The sequence below is a fragment of the Rattus norvegicus genome, chromosome 4 (genome assembly GCF_036323735.1).
Source record: "Rattus norvegicus strain BN/NHsdMcwi chromosome 4, GRCr8, whole genome shotgun sequence".
In the NCBI taxonomy this organism is placed as follows: Eukaryota; Metazoa; Chordata; class Mammalia; order Rodentia; family Muridae; genus Rattus; species Rattus norvegicus.
The window spans coordinates 68,965,004-68,984,804 of record NC_086022.1 but is presented as its reverse complement, the minus strand read 5'-3'; the positions used below and the strand labels follow the sequence as shown (position 1 = coordinate 68,984,804).

The 19,801-nt window shown below is 46.7% G+C and overlaps 1 protein-coding gene across 6 annotated transcripts in view; it reads left to right on the top strand.

The window, feature by feature from the left end:
• Kdm7a (lysine demethylase 7A) overlaps nt 1-19,801 on the top strand; it is a 126,717-nt gene that overhangs the window by 8,175 nt on the left and 98,741 nt on the right. For 5 of the 6 annotated variants that reach the window (XM_063286832.1, XM_063286833.1, XM_063286827.1 and 2 more), the window contains exon 3: nt 5,281-5,475. The gene's annotated coding sequence lies outside the window, so the exon portion shown is untranslated. Of the gene's footprint in view, nt 1-3,153; nt 3,340-5,280; nt 5,476-19,801 lie in introns of all 6 variants that reach the window. The other variant, XM_063286830.1, reaches the window with a different exon arrangement.

Genomic DNA, 19,801 nt, shown 5'->3' with positions numbered 1-19,801 from the left:
CTCCTGTGTCTGCTTCATCGAAAAGTTCCTACACGAGTCTGCCTTAGTTCTTCACCTGTGCCCACTAAAGCTAACCGTTCCTTCATGTGTTTACCCCAGCAAAACACCAAATAACCAACTTTCTAAAGGACCCTTAAGTTTCCACTTCAGGGTTAGTGTCTTTTTGGGAATAGCCAGAGAGGCAGCAATTCTGAACTTGGAGAAATTGATGTCTGGTTGGTTGGCTTGGCAAGGTAGGGTGTTGCCAGGTGTTGCTAATAGTAGATACAGAGAAGGGTTTGGTTTCAGATCCCGGGACAAGGGGCTGGGGTGCATATCTTACATACCAAAGCAGACCTGGCCTCCAGGTTCTCCTAGCATCCTTCAGTCCCTACCTGGCATACTCTGCCCCCAACCCTGAATAGCCCTGAAGGGGCTGCCCTTTCCCCAGAGGCTCTTTAGATAATCCAGACATTTTGGTCTCCTCGATCTCTCCTCCTCGATCTCTCCTCCTTCTCTTCTCTTCTTCCTCTTCCTCTTCTTCCTCTTCCTCTTCTTCTTCCTCCTCTTCTTCTTCTCCTCCCTCCTCCTCCCCCTCCTCCTCTCCCTCCTCCTCCTCCTCCTCCTCCCCCCCTCTGTCTCCTGCTGTGCATCCTTCTCTCTTTCTCTTCCTCCTTCCCTCTCTCTCCCCATTCTCTCCTCATGGCGACTTCCCTGGCCTCAGACCTTGGGGCCAGTGAACTTGTCCCCCAAGAGCAGCTTCCCAATAAACCTGTACTTAATACATTCGAGTCTGGTTTGAAATGGCTTATATCAACAGTGGAGAAATAACTTATCAAGAAGAATATATTTGGGCTGGAGAGATGGCTCAGCTGTTAAGAGCTCCCCACTGCTCTTCCAGAGGTCCTGAGTTCAATTCCCAGCAACCACATGGTGGCTCACAACCATCTATAATCAGGTCTGGTGCCCTCTTCTGGTGTATCTGAATTTTTTTAATTTATTTTACGCATATGAGTACACTGTCGATGTTTTCAGACACACCAGAAGAGGGCATCGGATCTCATTACAGATGGTTGTGAGCCACCATGTGGTTGCTGGGATTTGAACTCAGGACCTCTGGAAGAGCAGTCAGTGCTCTTAACCGCTGAGCCATCTCTCCAGCCCCTGGTGTATCTGAAGACAGCTACAGTGTACTTATATATAATAAATAAATCTTAAAAAAAAAAAAAGAATATATTTTCAGTGGTAGAGAGCTTGCCTAGGAAGCGCAAGGCCCTGGGTTCAGTCCCCAGCTCCGGAAAAAAAGAACCAAAAAAAAAAAAGAATATATTTTCTTTTCCTGGGCTGAGTCCACATTGTGAGGCCAGCTGTGGATGAGGAATTTGGAAGCCTGCTTCTTAAACCTGAGAGTTGCCAACACATATAGGGTTGTATCGCGAAAAGTAGAAAGTCATGAAACATTTGTTGAAAATTAAATATGTAATGCAGCCACAGTGTTTCTGGGAATGCTCTCACATCCGTATGTCCTCTCTATGGCCTTGGTTGAGAGCATACTACGCAAACACTTTGCACTGTGAATGTTATCAGGCTACGCCGTGCCAATGTTCACTGTCCACACACATCTCTACTTAAATTCAAGACTGTTGTGTAGGGTTGGGGGTGCAGCACTGTTAGTAGACTGCTAACCTCGCATGTACAGAACCCTGGGTTTGAGCTTTAGCTCTGCATAAACTTGGCATGCAGTACATCTCATAATCCCTGAACACCAGAGGTGCAGACAGGAGGATCAGAAATTCAAGGTCACACAGGGCTACATAGTGTGGTAGAAGCCATACTAGAACACATAGAGCATATTGTAAAACACACACATGCGCGCGCACACACACATGCACACACTTAGTATAGTATGTTATAACTGTAGTATTTTTTCTTTTTTTTTTTTTCCAGAGCTGGGGACCGAACCCAGGGCCTTGCGCTTGCTAGGCAAGCGCTCTACCACTGAGCTAAATCCCCAACCCCAACTGTAGTATTTTTTTTTTTTTTTTGGTTCTTTTTTTCGGAGCTGGGGACCGAACCCAGGGCCTTGCGCTTCCTAGGTAAGTGCTCTACCACTGAGCTAAATCCCCAGCCCCAGTATTTTTATTGAACACATATTTCTGCTCTTATAGAAGAAAATGGTTTAGATGAGAGAATAGGCTTTCAGTATGTTTCAACTGTTGCTCATATAAATATCAAGTCAGCATATCTTTTTTTAAAAAGATTTTATTTATTGTATGTATGTGAATACACAGTTGATGTCTTCAGATGCACCAGAAGAGGGCATCAGATCTCATTACAGATGGTTGTGAGCCATCATGTGGTTGCTGGGAATTGAGCTCAGGACCCCTGGAAGAGCAGTCGGTGCTCTAACCGCTGAGTCATCTCTCCAGCTCCAAGTCAGCATATCTTGTATTGTGAATTGTATTGTGTTAGAATGTTGGATTTTAGAAGTTGGATTTTAGCCAGGCGTGATGATCTGACCTCTAATCCCAGCATTCATAGGCAAACACAGGTGGAGTTCTCAGTTCAAGGCTAGCCTGGTTTATAGAGTTAGTTCCAGGACATCCAGGACCACATAGAGAAACCTGTCTCAAAAAACAAAAACAAAACAAAGAAGTTAGAATTTAGACTTGACATTCACAAGAAATAAATATATGGATTATGGTTTATGATTTGGAGAGAATTTCTAACACTTTCTGAAATGGCCTGAAACATAATTATGCTATTTAAAATGTTTAAATATTTATTTTACATGAATGAGTGTTTTGCCTGTAGGTATGTCTATGTACCATACATGTATGTGCCTCGTGCTCACGGAGGTCAGAAGAGGGCATCCGATCCCCTGAATTTAGAATTTGAGAGAGTTGTAAACTGTCACAAGGATACTGAGAATGGAACCCAAGTCCTCTGGAAAAGCCAGTGTTTTTAACTGCTCAGCTATCCCTCTAGCCCTGCCATTAAAACAAAACAAAACAAAACTTCATATTTATGTAAAACAACATTCTCAGTATTGATGATAATAAATAAAAATATCAATCAACTCAGAAAAATGTTGAAGATATTCTATATTTCACAGCATTAAATATTTAGGCATGCTTTATTAAATTCTTTTTTTTTTTTTTTCTTTTTTTTCAGAGCTGGGGACCGAGCCCAGGGCCTTGCGCTTGCTAGGCAAGCGCTCTACCGCTGAGCTAAATCCCCAACCCCGCTTTATTTAATTCTTTATGTAAAATAAATACAGCCATCTCATTGGTAAGGGCAAAATTATATGTGAATGAAACAGAATGAAATAAGAGGGAGGAGGACAGGACCACTCCTAAGGTATGCAGAAGATTTTTATTGTAGATATAAGGGAGACAGTAGGCAGAGGGAAGAGTCTGGGCTGAGCACAGTGGGCCGCCTAAACCAGACCATGAGATGAGAGTGAGGGAGGAAGAACAAGAGGGAAGCAACTAAGGGAGGTTGTCCCGGCAGAAAGACCAAGATAATGTTGTAGCCAAAATGGCTGAATTATACAGGGATCAGGTGGTGGGTGGGAAGAGGAAGCTGGAGGTGGGGGTGGGGGTAGTGTGGGGGTGGGGGGTGGGGTGGGGGTGGTATTGGGAGGGAGCGGTTTGGGGTAGGGGGCGGGGTGAGCACTGCTGGGAGGACCCACAGGTATTACGTGGTGCTAGGAGAGCTGGCCAGCGTGCTGGAACTGTTGTGGGAAGTTCTGGGTTTCGGGAGAAGCGAGTTGGGCAGGTTATGTAAGTTCATCATTCCTGGGACGAAGGGACACACTTCTAAAACTGTGAGAATCCAAGTAGGCGGAGAACAAACGTTCTGTCAGACTTTCATAATTCAGTCATCTCATGTCTTCACTAGGCCGCATTAGAATATAGCTCCAAGGCCCAGGAGGTGTGCAACATTTTGGCATTGATGCTGCCATCTACAAAGTTCACACGAGGGAACTGTGCAATCGATTTCCAAATATCGTACGCCCACTTGAGAAAACAAAAGCAAACCCCTAAACTCCCTTTTCTGTGTCCTGAGGCCACACTGCTGCTCTCTATGTGTGCTATGGTGCTAGAGCACAGTCCTAGGCCTAGCAGTGACACCGTAGCAGGACAAGCATTTAGAAAGATCCTTCCACCCACTGACAGAATGTTGGCACAAAGCTAAAACTGTAACCAAACGTGTTACAGAAGAATCTCAAGGAAAAGAACTGCAGGTAACAGTAGTGGCTGCAGGAGCAAGACAGTGGAGGAATGGGAGGCCATGTCCTTACTCCCAGGAGATGGAGGCTTCAAGGTTAGTCTAGCTCACAGGGTTTGCTTATTTAGGAGGGATGGTATTCTTGGAAAATATGCAGACTGAAATCGCCATTGAAATGGCCTCATGTGAAGCTGCTTGTTCCAATAAAGTTCTGGAAAGTTCCATGTAAATAATCTGCCTCCCGGGGTTGGGGATTTAGCTCAGTGGTAGAGCGCTTGCCTAGGAAGCGCAAGGCCCTGGGTTCGGTCCCCAGCTCCAAAAAAAAGAACCAAAAAAAAAAAAAATCTGCCTCCCTTTCATGATGAACTAGTGCTCCCCCTTCCCACATCTCCTCTGTGTGTGTGTGTGTGTGTGTGTGTGTGTGTGTGTGTGTGTGTGTGTTCATACAAACACACATAAGTGTAGAGGTCAGAGGTCAGCACTAGGTGTCCTTATCAGTTGGTCCCCACTTTATTCTTTGAGGCAGTCTCTCACTATACCTGAAGTTCACCAGTTGGACTAAACTGTCTGGCCATTGACACTCCTGACCCCTGCCAGGGACCTGCGTGTCTCCATCTTCCTGGCATTTCAGCCAGTACTGTGGGGTTTGTTGTTGTTTGTTTTTCTAATATGGGTTTTAACAGAGCCAAGTCCTCAGCCCTCACAATGTTTTAAGTACGTCTACGGGTTTGTGTTGGTCTACTTTCACAGTTGTCCTGAGGCCTGTGCCGTGAGTTGGGCACACCCAGCGTAGGAAAGGCAAGTGAACTTTGGAATACAATCCAGGCTGATTTCCTTGTTTGTGACTTAACCTGGTACCACTCACTTTGAGCCCCAACTTCCTCCTCTGTAAAACAAGAATCAGAATGCCTCTCCTGAGGGCTGCTGTGTGAATCATGGAATCTGGTAGATGGTCTTAACTGCCCATTCCCCACTTTTTTTGAGGCAGGGTCTCCCGTAGTCGAGGCTGATCTCAGACTGCTATGTAGCCGTACCTGACCTTGAACTTCTGATTCTTTCTCTCTCCAGTATTATATGCATGGACTACTGTATCTACCTGGCTTAGCAACTTCGAATAAGCATTACCTTCAGAGCTATCGAGACAGCTCCTTCGGTAAAGATGCTCACTGCAAAAGTCCGGTGGTGTGAATTTGAACCCTTGTAAAGGTGGGAGGAGAGAATTTACTCCACAAAGTTGTCCTCGATCTCCACACTTGTGCCATGGTATGTACCCCTGGCCTTATACATATCATGCATACGCAAATAATAATAAATAAAAAAACCCTTACCTGTATGTCATGGTGTCTTATGCCATATAGAAGGTTAAGGTAGGTTAGAAAGTGGAGTTTTAAGGATTCAGTCAATTTATTCTTGAGGCTCAAAATAAAATTTGGGATGGAGATGTAGCTCTGCCGGTAGCGTTTGCTTACAATGCACAAAGCCCTGGGTTTGATTCCCAGCATCACGCATACCAGGCATGGTGGCACATGGCTGTACAGGTAGGAAGATCGGTAGATCAAGGTTATTCTTGGCTACATAATAATTCCGAGCCCAGCCAGGAGTATATGAGATACTGTTTCAAAACAAAATGAAGTAAAACTGTTAGCATTTGGATTCTGAAACAAACCTGAACAAGTTTTGGGCCCTAGAGGTCTACTCAAGGTGAGGGTGTGTGTGCGTGCGTGTGTGCATGCGTGTGTGTGTGTGTGTGTGTGTGTGTGTGTGTGTGTGTGTGTTAGAGTAGGGTGTAGGGTGAGACGTTTGGGTTGGTGTCCTTGACAATGTGCGAGTGGGAAGAGCTATCTGATCCGTTGCTGTTCATAGTTCCCCTTGTGTTGTATCTTTTCCACTTCACTGTTCCCCTTTTCATCTGCCTCAGATTCTGAAGTCTTCGCTATCTCAGGATAAATTCTTTTCCCTCTCCAGGCAGATCACTTCCCTCTTCACAGCCTAGAGCCTTGACCAAGTTGTCTCCATCCCCCAGTGGCCTCTCCTTTCCACCTACCTGTGGGGAACTGTGAACTTGGTTGTGCCCAGGCTCAGACCACAGCCATTCCCACCACGGTCACAGGCAAGCCCAGGAAACAATTTTAGTTCATTTTGTAACACAGTGTAGGTCAGTGTGCAGGTGTAAGTACACACACACACTCACACACACACACACACACACACACACACACACGCACACACACACACACACGTCATCCCTGTGTATCTGTGGACCCCCACACTTCAGAGGGAATCTAGGCAGACATTTGTCTTTAAACTCTTATAGTTTTTCCTCTAAACTCGGGGTGGTGTCCTCATTCTGAGTCATCAGTGGCTTGCTGAGCTGTCTAATTTGCATCATATCAGATGTAAATTCAGTTCCTCCATTTCATACCCAGGAAACCCAGGTAGGGGAGCCTCCCTGGACACACCCTACTGGCTTGACACACCTGCACAGCTGCTCACATCTGAAGCCAGCTCTTCTGTGGTTCCAAAGGCTGTTCTAGTCTCCTCCCTCAGAAGCACACGTGAAGGGACAGAGTGGATATTTTCTAGGGTTGCTTACCCACGATGACGCCTGTGTCTTCTTGTGATTCCTTGGCAGTGGGGACAGTTTGCAGTCTGATTTCTTTGCTGCAGAGGCCCTCAGGGATATCCTGTACCCTTGTCATCCTTATGCCCTGGCACCAACTCCCCTCCTGCCAGTGGACCTTCTCTTTCTGTTGCTTCATAGGTTATCTCTTCCTTTTTTTTTTTTTTTTTTTTTTCGGAGCTGGGGACCGAACCCAGGGCCTTGGGCTCGCTAGGCAAGCGCTCTTCCGCTGAGCTAAATCCCCAGCCCCTATCTCTTCCTTTTTAACCTAAAAATAAAAATTTATTTAATGTGTACAGGTGTTTTACCTGTGTGTATGACATACGTTACACAAAATTAAAAGAGAAGATGCAGAGTTAGGGATTTAGCTCAATGGTAGAGCGCTTGCCTAGCAAGTGCAAGGCCCTGGGTTCGGTCCTCAGCTTGGGGGGAGGGCGTGCTTGAAGGCACAATGATGGCCCAAGACAATAGCAGAGGTTGGCACTGAAATTCTTAAAGGAACAGCTGACAAGTTGTCTTTCAATCTATTTGGTAAATATCTAGGATGTAATACACACCTCAGAAGTGATTATAGACATATAGAAAGCTGGGAAAGAATGCTAGAAGAATCCCAGTATTTCTGTCCTCAGATTCTGCAAATGTTAACGTTTGCCATGTCTGCTTTGTAACCCCTCTCCTATCACACACGGTCTTCATGAACTGTAGGCAATAAGTCATAGGCATCATAAGAGATCATGTATATGTGTATGTATAGTATATGCACACATGTGTATGTGTTTGTATATTGTACAGCATATGTATGTGTGTTTATAAATGTATAGAGTACATATTTGTATATGTATAGTATATGTGTATGCATTTGTATATGTATAGCATATGTGTGTGTTGGTATATGTATAGTGTATGTATTTGTATATGTATAGCTTATGTATATATATTTGTATATGTATAGCATATATGTGTGTTTGTATATGTATAGTGTCTACATTAGTATACATATAGCATATGTATATATATTTGTATATGCATAGTATATGTGTATATATTGTATATGTATAGTATATGTGCATGTATATGTATATGCTGTGTTTGGAGGTACACATGTGCACTATAGCACATGTGTGGAAGGCAGAGAACAACTTTTAGGAGTCAGTCCCCTCCCTCCACCATGCAGCTTCCAGAACTGAGCCCAGGTTGTGATCCTTGGGGCAGGTGCCTTTTCTCACTTAGCCAGCTCACTGACTCCAGACGTACTTTTCTTAGACCCCTGAATACTTTCATTTGTATTTCCTCAGAGGCACATTTAAAAAAATTTGTGCAATGACCAAATTGAGGAAAAAAGCACCAACAAAGCAGGATTGTTTAAGGCATAACTTTATTTCGGCTTTTACTGATGGGCATGACACCATGCTAGCCAGAAGAGAAGGCTCTGTTGTTGCTGCTTTTCACAGTTGCTCGTTTTGGTTCAGAATCTCATCTAGGACCACAGGCTGCAATACATCGCTGCACTTGTTCTTTAGTTTCGTTCCTTCCCTCCGTCCTTCATGGCCTTGGTACTCTGAAGAGCACAGAGCAGTAATTTGGGGGATGGTCGCTCCATGTGGGTTTGTCTGACACTGTCCAGGATTAGATTCAGATTATAGGTTTTGGGAGGAAATACTTCAGAAAAGCTGTGGCCCCAGTGAGCCCTATAAGGAGATACTTGATGTCACCCTGCTCCTTAGTGACAACTTCCATCACTCAGGAATAACGCCTGCTGGCTTTCTCTACCGTATGGTCACTTCCTTCTTTAAGATGGTGTTAGGAATGGGGGTCACACTGAGGTTTTGCAAATTTCTGTCTCTCTTTTAAACGTTGTGTACATATATACACTGTGGCATATGTTCACGTGGAGGCCAAAGGTTGACATCTGGTGTCTTCCTTAACTGGTTTCCATTTCGTGTTTTGAGATCGAGTGAACACTCACTGACTGGCAAGAGTGGCTGTCCAGAGAGCTCCAGGCACGTCTGTCTAGATTTCCATGTTCGGGTTGCAGGCTCGTGAGAACACGCTGGCTCTTCACTTGGGTGCTGGGAATCTGAGCTCAGGTGGTCATATGAGTGCAGCAGGCACCCAACCTCATGAGATCGCTCCCCTGTCCCAATTTCTGTCTCTCCACCCTGATGTTTCCCAGACTACATCATCAGCCCTGGCTTCCCTGGTGCCTCTCAGATCTGTTTCCTGCCATTATTACTCTGGATGACATCTCCCTTGGAGGATGACCCATAGTCATTTAACACTGCCTTCCATTCAAGACCTTGCCCCTGTTCACACTACAGACTTGCCCTCCTTAGGCTAATGACAGACAGCTCACAGTACCAGTGTGTGCCTAGCTGTCCATCAGTCCAGACTTCTCCTTGACCTTAATGTAAGATCTGCGCCAAGACCTACTATTTCCCATTTCCTCTCACTCCCTTGCTCCAGGCATTGTTGTCTCCCTGGACCCCTGCCACTCCCTCCTGTGCTCTGGCTGTGCCCTTCTCCTGAGTCATTCTCCATCATGACAAAAGGAATTTCCTGGGGTGTAGAACTCAGCATGGAGAGTGGAGTAGATGAGGTGAATGCTGTGTAGACTCTCTTAGTGGCTTCAGGTGGGCTCTTAGACCCCACTGATATTTTCTTTATGGTAGGCCCCACCCACTTATCCATGTTCACGGCTGTGGTTTTCACCTCTGTTTTTCTCCTTTCTTTGGGTTTTTCCTTCACAGACTCTCTCCCTGCCACACTCATGGACAACTGCTAAGTGCTAATTTGTATCTGCTTACCTTTCATATCACTCACCACGGGTGGCATTTCCTGAACCCTGGGGCATGATTCAGATGTCTTCCCCAGGTGTCCCGGGGAACCTTGAACTTGGTGCACCCTGCCGTGTCACTTCACACTTTGAGACAAATGCTTTACTGTGGTGCCTTCCACTTGAGCTGTGACCTCTTTCAGGCCAATCTTGCACATTCCTGGTTGGGAACCAGCTGACTGACACATTCTGGTTCTCAAGTACGGTACACGAACATCTGTTGCTAACCTGGGTGAGAGAGCAGCAGGGACTGAAAGCAGGACTTCGATAGTACTGCATAGTACTGCGAGGTTTTGTTGATCTGGCAAAAGCTGCCAAGGTTCTGGTGACTCAGAGTCTTAGGTTATGAGGACACCATGGTTAGTTTGCTGAGTTCAGCTCTCACAGGCCTACCAGGAGCAACACCAGGAAGAATATAAAAGAAAAATTAAAGGCAGGGAATCATCAGATAGCCAAGGTACCTGTGACCCACAAGGACTGTGGTTCCAAAGGAACAGGTTTTCCACAGCCTAGGTGACTCAGTTAGGGTTGGGCTCCTAGGCTTAGGAAGGAGACAGCTAGATAAGAATGCCAGGCTTCTGCCCAGGTGGCCAAACATGCAGCCGAAATCCTCCATTGACTTGGCAGCCAGTCCGCTCTCCGGTTTCCTAGGGAACCAAGGGCCACACAATCTACAGTGCAACTTGGCACACAGCCTGGGACATTTTATGAGGGCCAGATGGCTGGACTCCGCACCATGGATGTCAGTGTTGTGGGGAAGGCAGCTGAGGGTCTTGGGGGCAGGACTCAGCACGAGGGCTGGGAGAGTCTGAGAGAGGCTGGAATCTCATGAGGGTCACACAGGCTAGATAGGCAGGCACAGGTTTGGAAGGGTGTAAGCCACAGCCTGGCGGTAAGTCCAGCACCACAGTCCATTCACTCTAGAAGTCAAGACATGAGCTGAAAAGAGATCAGTGCTGGAGTGATGGATGGCTCAGCTCTTAAGAGCAGGGCCCCAGTTTAATTTCTAATACCCATATTAGGCAGCCCACAATCACATGTAATCTCAGCACCAGGGGATCCAACTTCCTCTTCTGGCCCCAGTGAACATTTATATTGACATGTACTTGGCCCCACACAGACACACAGAACAGTAGGGGTGTGGGCTTAAAGAGTGGGGAGGAGGGAGACTCTACATAGTGGGAATCTGGGTCAAGGGTATTACATTAAGACTTAGAGAGCCAGATGGTGGTGGTGCGTGCCTTTAATCCTGGCACTCTGGAGACAGAGGCAGGTGGGTCTCTGTGAGCTCAAGGCCAGCCCGGTCTATGAAAAGAGAAGGAAGGCCAAGGCTACACAGAGAAACCTTGTCTCGAAAAGTAAACAAACCAAACCAAAAAATTTAGAACCCGGTACTTTCTCTATTAGAGCCATACCGCCTAACACACTCTCCAAGATGAGGTTTGCAAAGATCAGACCGAGTGTCAGACACCCAAAAGTCTACTTGAGACGACTGACCGTAATCATAGGAAAATGAAATGAACTCTTTCAGTTCTGGGAAATGAGGGGTAATTACAGTAAGAGAACTGCTGTGCATTTTTCTTCAGTACTGCCTCTGATGGTTAAAAACAAGCCATCAAGGATGAATATTTGGAGGCCGTGACTGAAGCTCAGGTGAGAACGTGTTTACCTTATACACTTGAGGCCTCGGGTTTGATCCCTAGCACAGTTTAAAACTCAGGATGGCTGAACAGCCCTGTAATCCTAGGTTGATGGAGGAGGATCAAGAGTTCGAGGTCATCCTCAGCTATATCACAAGTTCAAGGCCAGCCCACAGTACTTGAGACCCTGTCTTAAGGAACCAAATCAGCCAAACAAAAAACTAAACTGTATTAGTACGAAGCAGAAGGTAATCTCTCCTAATTGCATCATAGATTCTTGGACACCCTAAATCAGAGGGCACTGGTCAGGGACACCCCGGTGGTACATAGCTCTGGGTCCAAGAAAGGGCTGGCATTGGGGAGGAACCAGCAAGAAGCCTCTAGAGTTGAGTTTCCTGAGAAGGCAGGAAATGACTAAAGTGGAACTTAATTAACTCATGTTTTTTGTCTTGATCTTACTCAGTGAATACATAGTTTAAGTACTTTAGAGCATGCATGCTGGCTGCCAGAATCAGGCTGTTATATAACCGGGAAGGGAAACCATTTGTCACACATGGTTGTGGATGGGCACAGACTGCTCTATGTGTTGGAGTTTGTTTCCCAATGGTAGCAAGAATTAGGGAGAAGGAACATCTGGCCAGTGACTTCAGGGGCTGCCAGGCAAATGGAAAGTCCTTGATGGCTTACTGGCAGGACCCCAGGCTGGAAATGTGGGCAGCTCACTCCAGATGCCAGAAGCAAGCAACCTGGGACTCAGAGGTTCCTAGAATCCAGGCGTGTAGTCTCTAACACAGCTGGGCTGGTGCCAATTCAGGGCCATGGAGAGGAACAGGAGATAAAGGAGTAGCCAAGCAGGGTGGCATAAACATTTAATCCCATCATGTAGCAGGCAGAGGCAGGAGGATCCCAGTGAGTCCAGGCCAACCAGGGCTGCACAGAGAGCCCTCCTCTCAAAGAGAGAGAAGTAGCTGGGGAGGGGTACGGGGGCAGGGGCTATGTAGACAGGATACTAGGTTGGAGGCAGGCGTGTGCTGGATGAAGCCCAGCCCAGCCCAGCGTGTGGAGTTCTCCTTTTATATAGTGTCCTAAATATCTGTCTTATGGATTTAAGGCACCCATCACTATTACCATCAACGTCATTACCATCCCCATGACTGCTGTCCCTACCATCATTGCTGTTGCTACATCATCATTACCACCACATTACCATCTGCTGATCACTTTAGGTCTCTGTTCAATCACCTTGCTTTATTTTCACAAGACTCTGGACATCAGGAATTGTTATCCCCCCAAAAAGGAGGGAGTCAGAGACACTCAGTGACTTGCCAAGGGTTATACACCTAGGGAGGGTAGAGCTAGACTGTGGCTCCTACCTTGGGTCATGAGCAGACTGTAGAAAGACATACAGTACCTGTGTGGCAATGGGCAACTCTATGGCTTCGGGGGGAGAGGGTAGGGTAGGGCGTGTTTCAAGACAGGGATACCTGGCTATTGTAGAACTCACCACGTAAACCAGGCTGGCTTCAAACACAGAGATTTACCTGCCTCTGCCTCCAGGGTACTGGGATTAAAGGTGTGTGCCACCACCACCACCTGGCAACTTTTTCTTTTTTTTTTAATCTGTAAAATGGGGAGATGGTGGTTGAGAAATCTACTTTGTTGGGGGGGGGGGAACTGAGGATAGAATGAAAAACTGTAGAATAAACTGACTTCAGAAAAGATATTGCCTGATTTAGCCAATGTAATTCAAGATGCCAGATTTAATTTGAATTTTAAATAACCAAAGGATGGGTCCATCAGATGGCTCAGCAAGTAAAGGTGCTTGCCGCCAAGCCCGATGGTCTGAGTTCAAACCCAGTCCACAGGGGTAAAAGAAGAGAACCATCCCTTGTAAACCAGTCTCAGACTTCCACACGAGCACCCTGGCATGCACCCACCACAACAAAATACATAAATAAATATAAAATGTTTTTACATTCAATCAATGGATAGCATTTCAGAATAGAAAGTCTTACATTATTTGGCAAGCACTTACCAGTATAAATCCCCAGTCACGCCTTGCTCTATTCAGGACATATCTACACTAATCTCTATTCCTTGTTTAGCTGAGGTTGAAGTTAATTTGACTGTGTAGCCTGTGTTTTACCTGCCGTCCTATTGGAGCTGCTGTGCTAGAGACCTCGAGGCTACACCTACCTGGCTCAGCTGCAGAGTTCCCTGCACTCAGGAAACCTGTCTATTGCTTCTCTGTGCACCTTGCCTCCAGCCTTCAGTATCAAAAGCGTCTCACACTCTGTCCTCTTGTTCCCTCCTGGCCGTTCCTCCTCCGTGCCTTCTGCCCCAGGTTTCTGTGATCCTCACGGCAGCACGTTCTTCCTCAGTCTTCACAGAATGTTCCTTCCCAGCAGGCAAGCAGCTTACCGAGCCCAAAGATCATGCCAGCCATACACATTGGGACCATTTGCTTATATTCATGTCAGCCCATCTGCCCTCTTACCTGGGGTCAAGACTTTTTCAGCAGGAATTGTAGGTGTCAGTTGTATGAGTGGGTGTAGAAATGGAAAGATTGTCTTACAATGGGGGAGCCATGTCCATCTTTGTTTGGGGCTGTCTGCAGCCTGTAGTAGGTGTCACCTCCAGTCCCTCACCTTCCCATGCCCACCCCTCCTCCAGGAACTCAGCCCCCTCAGACCCTTGTATTCTCAGTCCAACCTTTAAAGCACCTCTCCCCTCAGGTCCTCAGGACTCTAGGTTCTGGTCTGACCAGCCTTGTTGTCACTCCCAGGTCCTTGCCCTACCCCCATTCCTTACCCCTTGAATCAAGTCCCTGACTCCACCATTCCCCAGGCCCTCCCTCCCAGGCTCTCCCTCTCAGGCCCTCCCTCCCAGACCTCCACCATTCCCCAGGCCCTCCCTCCCAGGCCCTAGTTTTCCAAACCCCCAGACTGTTTCATTTCTCTTTTCCACTCTTGGATACCTTGGGCTTTAGGTTGTTTATCTTGGCCAAGGAAATAGAATGCAAGGGGTCGCGCCTTCCCTCAACCATAAGGAGAGGACAACTGGAGCCTGGAGGTATGGCAGTGTCTACCTCAATGTACACCCTCACATCTCATCTCTGGTGGACTCAGGCGCTGAATGTCAGAGCCCGTCTGGCTTGTTTCTCCTATCCCTCCACCAGGGTGAGTCCCTGAGCAACACAGTGGCCTCTAATAACTCTTTCCTTCTGCATTTTGCCCTCTTTTCTTGACCAGGAGTGTGCCTTTGGTGTCTCTAGAGCTGCCCTCCTACAGCCTGCCGGGAGCACCCTATTCCCAAAGCCGAGGTTTTCAAACCTGTGAGCCTAGCGTCTCGGAAAGCTTGTAAGAATACACATTGTCTCCACCAGGAAGTCATCATTTTGTGGGGCTGGTAGAGAGGGTGTGTGTGTGTTTGTGTGAAGGATTTGTATTTCTGTCACCTTTTGGGGTGATACTAAAGCTACTGCTCGAAGGACATCACCACCACAGCTGCTGTGATGAAGTTTCTGGATTAATAGGGAGCTGGGGTTTAAGAAACAGTTGCTATCAGCTGTTACACTGTAGAAAGAGGAGAACTCCAAGGCAGGATGCCATCTTCTGCATCCCCAGTTGTAATGCAGCCCACTAGCAGGAAAGAATTTGTTTATTTAAGACAATTTAAGTAATGGGATGTCTTTTCTCGGCTAAGGAAGTAGCATCCAGAATTCAAGATGCCCAGCCGAATTTAAAGTTCAAACAATCAATGGAAGGGGCTAGCAAGATGACTCAGGGGGTAAAGGTTCTTGACACCTCGTCTGATGATCTGACTTTATTCTGTGCACAGTATGAAGCCCAGGCTGTTCTGGAACTCACCCGAACTGGCCTCGAACTTGTGACCTCTGCCTCAGCTTCTCCTGTGCTCAGATTATAGGTATGTACCACCATACCTGGAGTCTTCCTCACTGGGATTCTGGCTCCCCAGCTGAGAAATGCAGACTTTACCCTGAGCTTTAGGAGGCTGCCACGGGGTCAGAAGTGCATGTTTATTAGCTAATATGAAGCATGAGAAGTGACAGTGGCTGATCATCTAGTGTGTAGTCGTACTCCCCGGTCTGGGTCTTCTACATAGTCAGTTCTCTAGATGTTGTGACCTTTAGTGGAGATGGCTCTTAGTTGACTCTTCCAAGAACCATGCCCTGGATCAAGTCGTCTCTTTTCTCCAGGACATCCCACAGCCCGGAGGTTGGCCCAGATGGGTACAGGCTCCTTTTTCTCCTATTTACAACAGCTTTAAGGATTCTTTCTAGCTCTGAATCTGTGTAGGGCTCCTCCCTCGGGCTCTGTCTGCTTCTTCTTTGGGACAGTGAGTGTTCCTGACATCCCCAGGTGTACTTCTTTTTTTTTTTTTTTTTTTTTTTCTTTTTCTTTTTTTCGGAGTTGGGGACCGAACCCAGGGCCTTGCGCTTGCTAGGCAAGCGCTCTACCACTGAGCTAAATCCCCAACCCCCCCAGGTGTACTTCTTGCCAGCCAGGCTCAGAGTCTGATGCGTTGGAGACCTGAGGCACGTGTTTGTCCCTAAATCTGGGGACAAACCATAGTAGCTTGTCAGTGCTTCTGGAGTTCAGGCAGGTTGGTGAGACCTGACAGTGAGGGCACTAACTTCTTCTCACCTTCTCCTCACTGACTTTTTGCTCAGTAATTCTGGGTCCACATGCCTCCCTGCCTCCCTGCCTCCCTGCCTCCCTGCCTCCCTGCCTCCCTGCCTCCCTGCCTCCCTGCCTCCCTGCCTCCCTGCCTCTCTGCCTCCCAGTGCCCTTCCAGCTGCACAGCCTGCTTTATCAGAGCTAAGCTCCTCATCCGTCTTTTTGTCAGCCCCTAAAAAGCCACCTGGGTGGATGTCATCCTCAAGTCAAGAATGTGTGGGGTGTAGTGTCATGCCAAAAGCAGAACCAAACAAAACTCTGAGTTCAAAGCCAACCTGGTCTACATAGTGAGCTCCAGAGTAGCTAGGGTTGCAGAATAAGGCTCTGTCTCAACAAACAACAACCCCCCCCCACACACACACCCCAAACCCTCGATAGTAAGAAGCCTCAGCAGGTGAAAGAAAGCCTGACAACCTAAATTCAATTCCTGGAACTCCATAAAGTTAGAAAGAGAGCCAACACCACAAAATTATCCTCTGATCTCCACCATAGCATGCATTACATACAACAACAACAACAACAGCAGCAGCAGCAGCAGCAGCAACAACAACAAATTAAAGGTAAAATCACACACATATGCTGGGGATAGCTCAGTTAGTCACATGCTCACTGTATAATAAATGTATAACAGACTTAAAGACTCCGGCTTGACCTCCAGGACACATGGGTCCTGGTCACTGTTGCTGTTGGAGAGACACCATAGTCAAGGCAACTCTTACAAAAGAAAGCACTGAATTGGGGATTTGCTTACAGTTTCAGAGGTTAGTCCAGTATCACCAAGGTGGGGACATGGTGTCGTGCAAGCAGACATAGTGTGGGAGAAGTAGCCAGCCAGAGGGGTGGGTGTGGGACTGAGCTTGGCATGGGCTTTTGAAACCTCAAAGCCTCCAACCCCACTTCTGCAAGGCCACACCTCCTAATCCTTTTCATATAGTTCCATTCTCTGGTGACCAAGCATTCAAATATATGAGTCTATGGGGCCATTATTACTCAGACTTCTACAACGTGTTAAAAGCTCCATGTGGTGGTGTGTTGTCACTTGTAATTTCAGAGCTGGGAAGGGGGACCCTATCTCAAAAATTAAGGTGACTGGCGTCCTGAGACATGATGTCCAAGAATGACCTCTGGCCTACACAAACACATGACTGGGTATATGCAATCCTAATATGCACCTATGTCACACATACACACACACACACACACACACACACACACACACACACACACTCCAAGAAGGAAGGAAGGAAGGAAGGAAGGAAAGAAGGAAGGAAGGAAGGCAGGCCAGAAACAGAAACAAAAGCAGGACCATTAACCACAGACCTTCAGCAAATGTCGAGTGGGTACCTTGAGGTGTTGAGGGTGAGTACCCAAGTGTCGAGGGTGATTGAGCTTTTCTATCCATGGGTTCTTATCAGATAACATTGATGATATAGTCTTGAGAGTGTGAAAATGTTCGAACCACAGTTTCACAAGTTGTGGCTCCTGATTTTAGAGTCCCCCAAGTCTTACAGAATGTGAAAAATAGTCTGTATAGAAAATGTGACTGAGGGATTATCTCAAATGTTCCTGACCTACCCACTCTTGGGCAGAATTAGCTTCCTCCCCATGGATGGGCATTGCACCCCAGCACTCGCCTCTATAGCTGAGTTCCACTCCTACATCTCCTCATCACTGCCTCTTCTCCCTCTCCCCCTTCCCCCCCTCTCCCACCTCCCTCCTTCTTGTCCTCTATTTTCTCTTTTGTGTGTATGGTGTGTGTACAAGTGCACACATGGGTGTGATCATGTGTGCATGTGTAGGTGGGGGCTGTAGGTGGGAGGAGTTGTCCTTTCTGTCACTGCCCACTTTTTTTTTTTTTGAGACAAAGTCTCTCATTGAACTGGAAGCTCACCATTGAGTCTGGCTGGCCAGGAAGATCTCAGCATCTGCTTTTCTCTGTCCTACCACAGATGTTAGAGATGTGCACAGACATGCCCTGCTTTTATGTGGATGCTGAGAAGCCAGACTTACATGATGAGCACTTTCTTGTGTGTGTGTGTGTGTGTGTGTGTGAGAGAGAGAGAGAGAGAGAGAGAGAGTGTGTGTGTGTGTGTGTGTGTGTGTGTGAGAGAGAGAGAGAGAGAGAGAGAGAGAGTGTGTGTGTGTGTGTGTGTGTGTGTGTGTGTGTGTGTGTGTGTGTTTCTTTTCAGGCAGGGTCTCACTCAGGCAGGGTTGTCTGGAACTTGCTATCTAGTCTCTGCTGGTTTTGAGCTCACTAACCTGCTTCAGCCTCCCAAGTACTAGGATTACAGATGTGAGCCACTGTTTCTGGTCCAACCACCTCTTTATCAAACCTCCTCAAGGGCAGGGACTGTGTCCTTATGTCCCCCAATGCCTGACACACTGGAGGTACTTTATACATGTTTGTGGAGTCAGGAAGAAAAATGATACATTTTGTTTCAGAAGCAATCTAGCATGAGACGGAGAGTGCAGTTGGTTCTAATTGGGACAAAACCTTATTCTTCTAACGTCCTTGATGGTGATAAAAACGAAGCAGAGAAGCAGAGATTCGTGTTAGCTGCAGCACACAGAACAAGGCTGATTAGACAAGAAGTAAGGAATGTGCTCTGTGAACCTCAGTTCATTTAATTCTCAGCTTTTTTTTTTCCTCCTAGAAACCAGAACTTTCTGTATCTACTTGCACAGTGAAAACACCTCAGGGGAAGGGCATAATGACCCTTGTTGTTACACTGTGAGATTGACTTCATCCCCCAGTTATTTTGGCAGTGGCAGCTGCTGCTGCTGCTGCTTCTTCCTCCTCTTCCTCTAATTCTCCTAATTCTTCTTAGCCTTCTTTCTTTCTTCTTTTTTTTTTTCCTTTTCTTTTTTTTTTTTTGGAGCTGGGGACCGAACCCAGGGCCTTGTGCTTGCTAGGCAAGCGCTCTACCGCTGAGCTAAATCCCCAACCCCCTTAGCCTTCTTTCTTAAAGATTCATTGTAGTATGTGTATTTCTGATATCTGTGTATGGTAGGTGTACATGAGATCAAGTGTCCATATAGGCAAGAGGTGTTGGAGCTGTGAGTGGCTATTGGCAACCCAACAGCATTGGTGCTGGGTACTGAACTTGGGTCATTTAGTCATAACTGCTGAACCATCTCTCTGGCCCCAATTTTTAAAATTACTTTGTGTGTGTGTGTGTGTGTGTGTGTGTGTGTGTGTGCACGCGCCTCTGTGTGTGTTTAGTAAGTGTAGGGTATGCCGTGGCTCACAAATGAAAGTCAATGGACAACCTACAAGAATTAGTTCTCTCCCTCCACCATGGGAATCCCAGGGCTGAAACTCAGGTGTCAGACTTGGTGGCAAACGCCTGTACCCACTGAGCCATCTTGTAGGCCCATAATTATAAATGAGTGTGTGTGGTGGTCAGTTTTAACTGTCAACTTGATACAACCTAGGCTCATCTGGGAAGAGAGTCTCAATGATTCTCAACGAGAGATTGTCTATATCAGGTTTGCCCCTGGGAATTTCTATGGGGATTATTCTGGTGTCATTAGGGATTCTCTTGAGTATGATAGTTGATATGGGAAGACCCAGGCCCTGTTTTTGAGTCCTGGGCTGTTTAAGTGTTGAAAAGTGAGTAGAGTAGGAAGCCTTTGTGCATTTGTTTCTCTCTGCTTTTGACTGTAGATACTGTAACTAGCCATTTTAAGTTCCTACTGCCTTGACACCCCCACAACGATGACCATAACCTAGGAGTGTAAGCTAAAGTCAACCTTGTCCTCCCTCCCCCCAATTGCTGTTTATCATTGTGTTTTA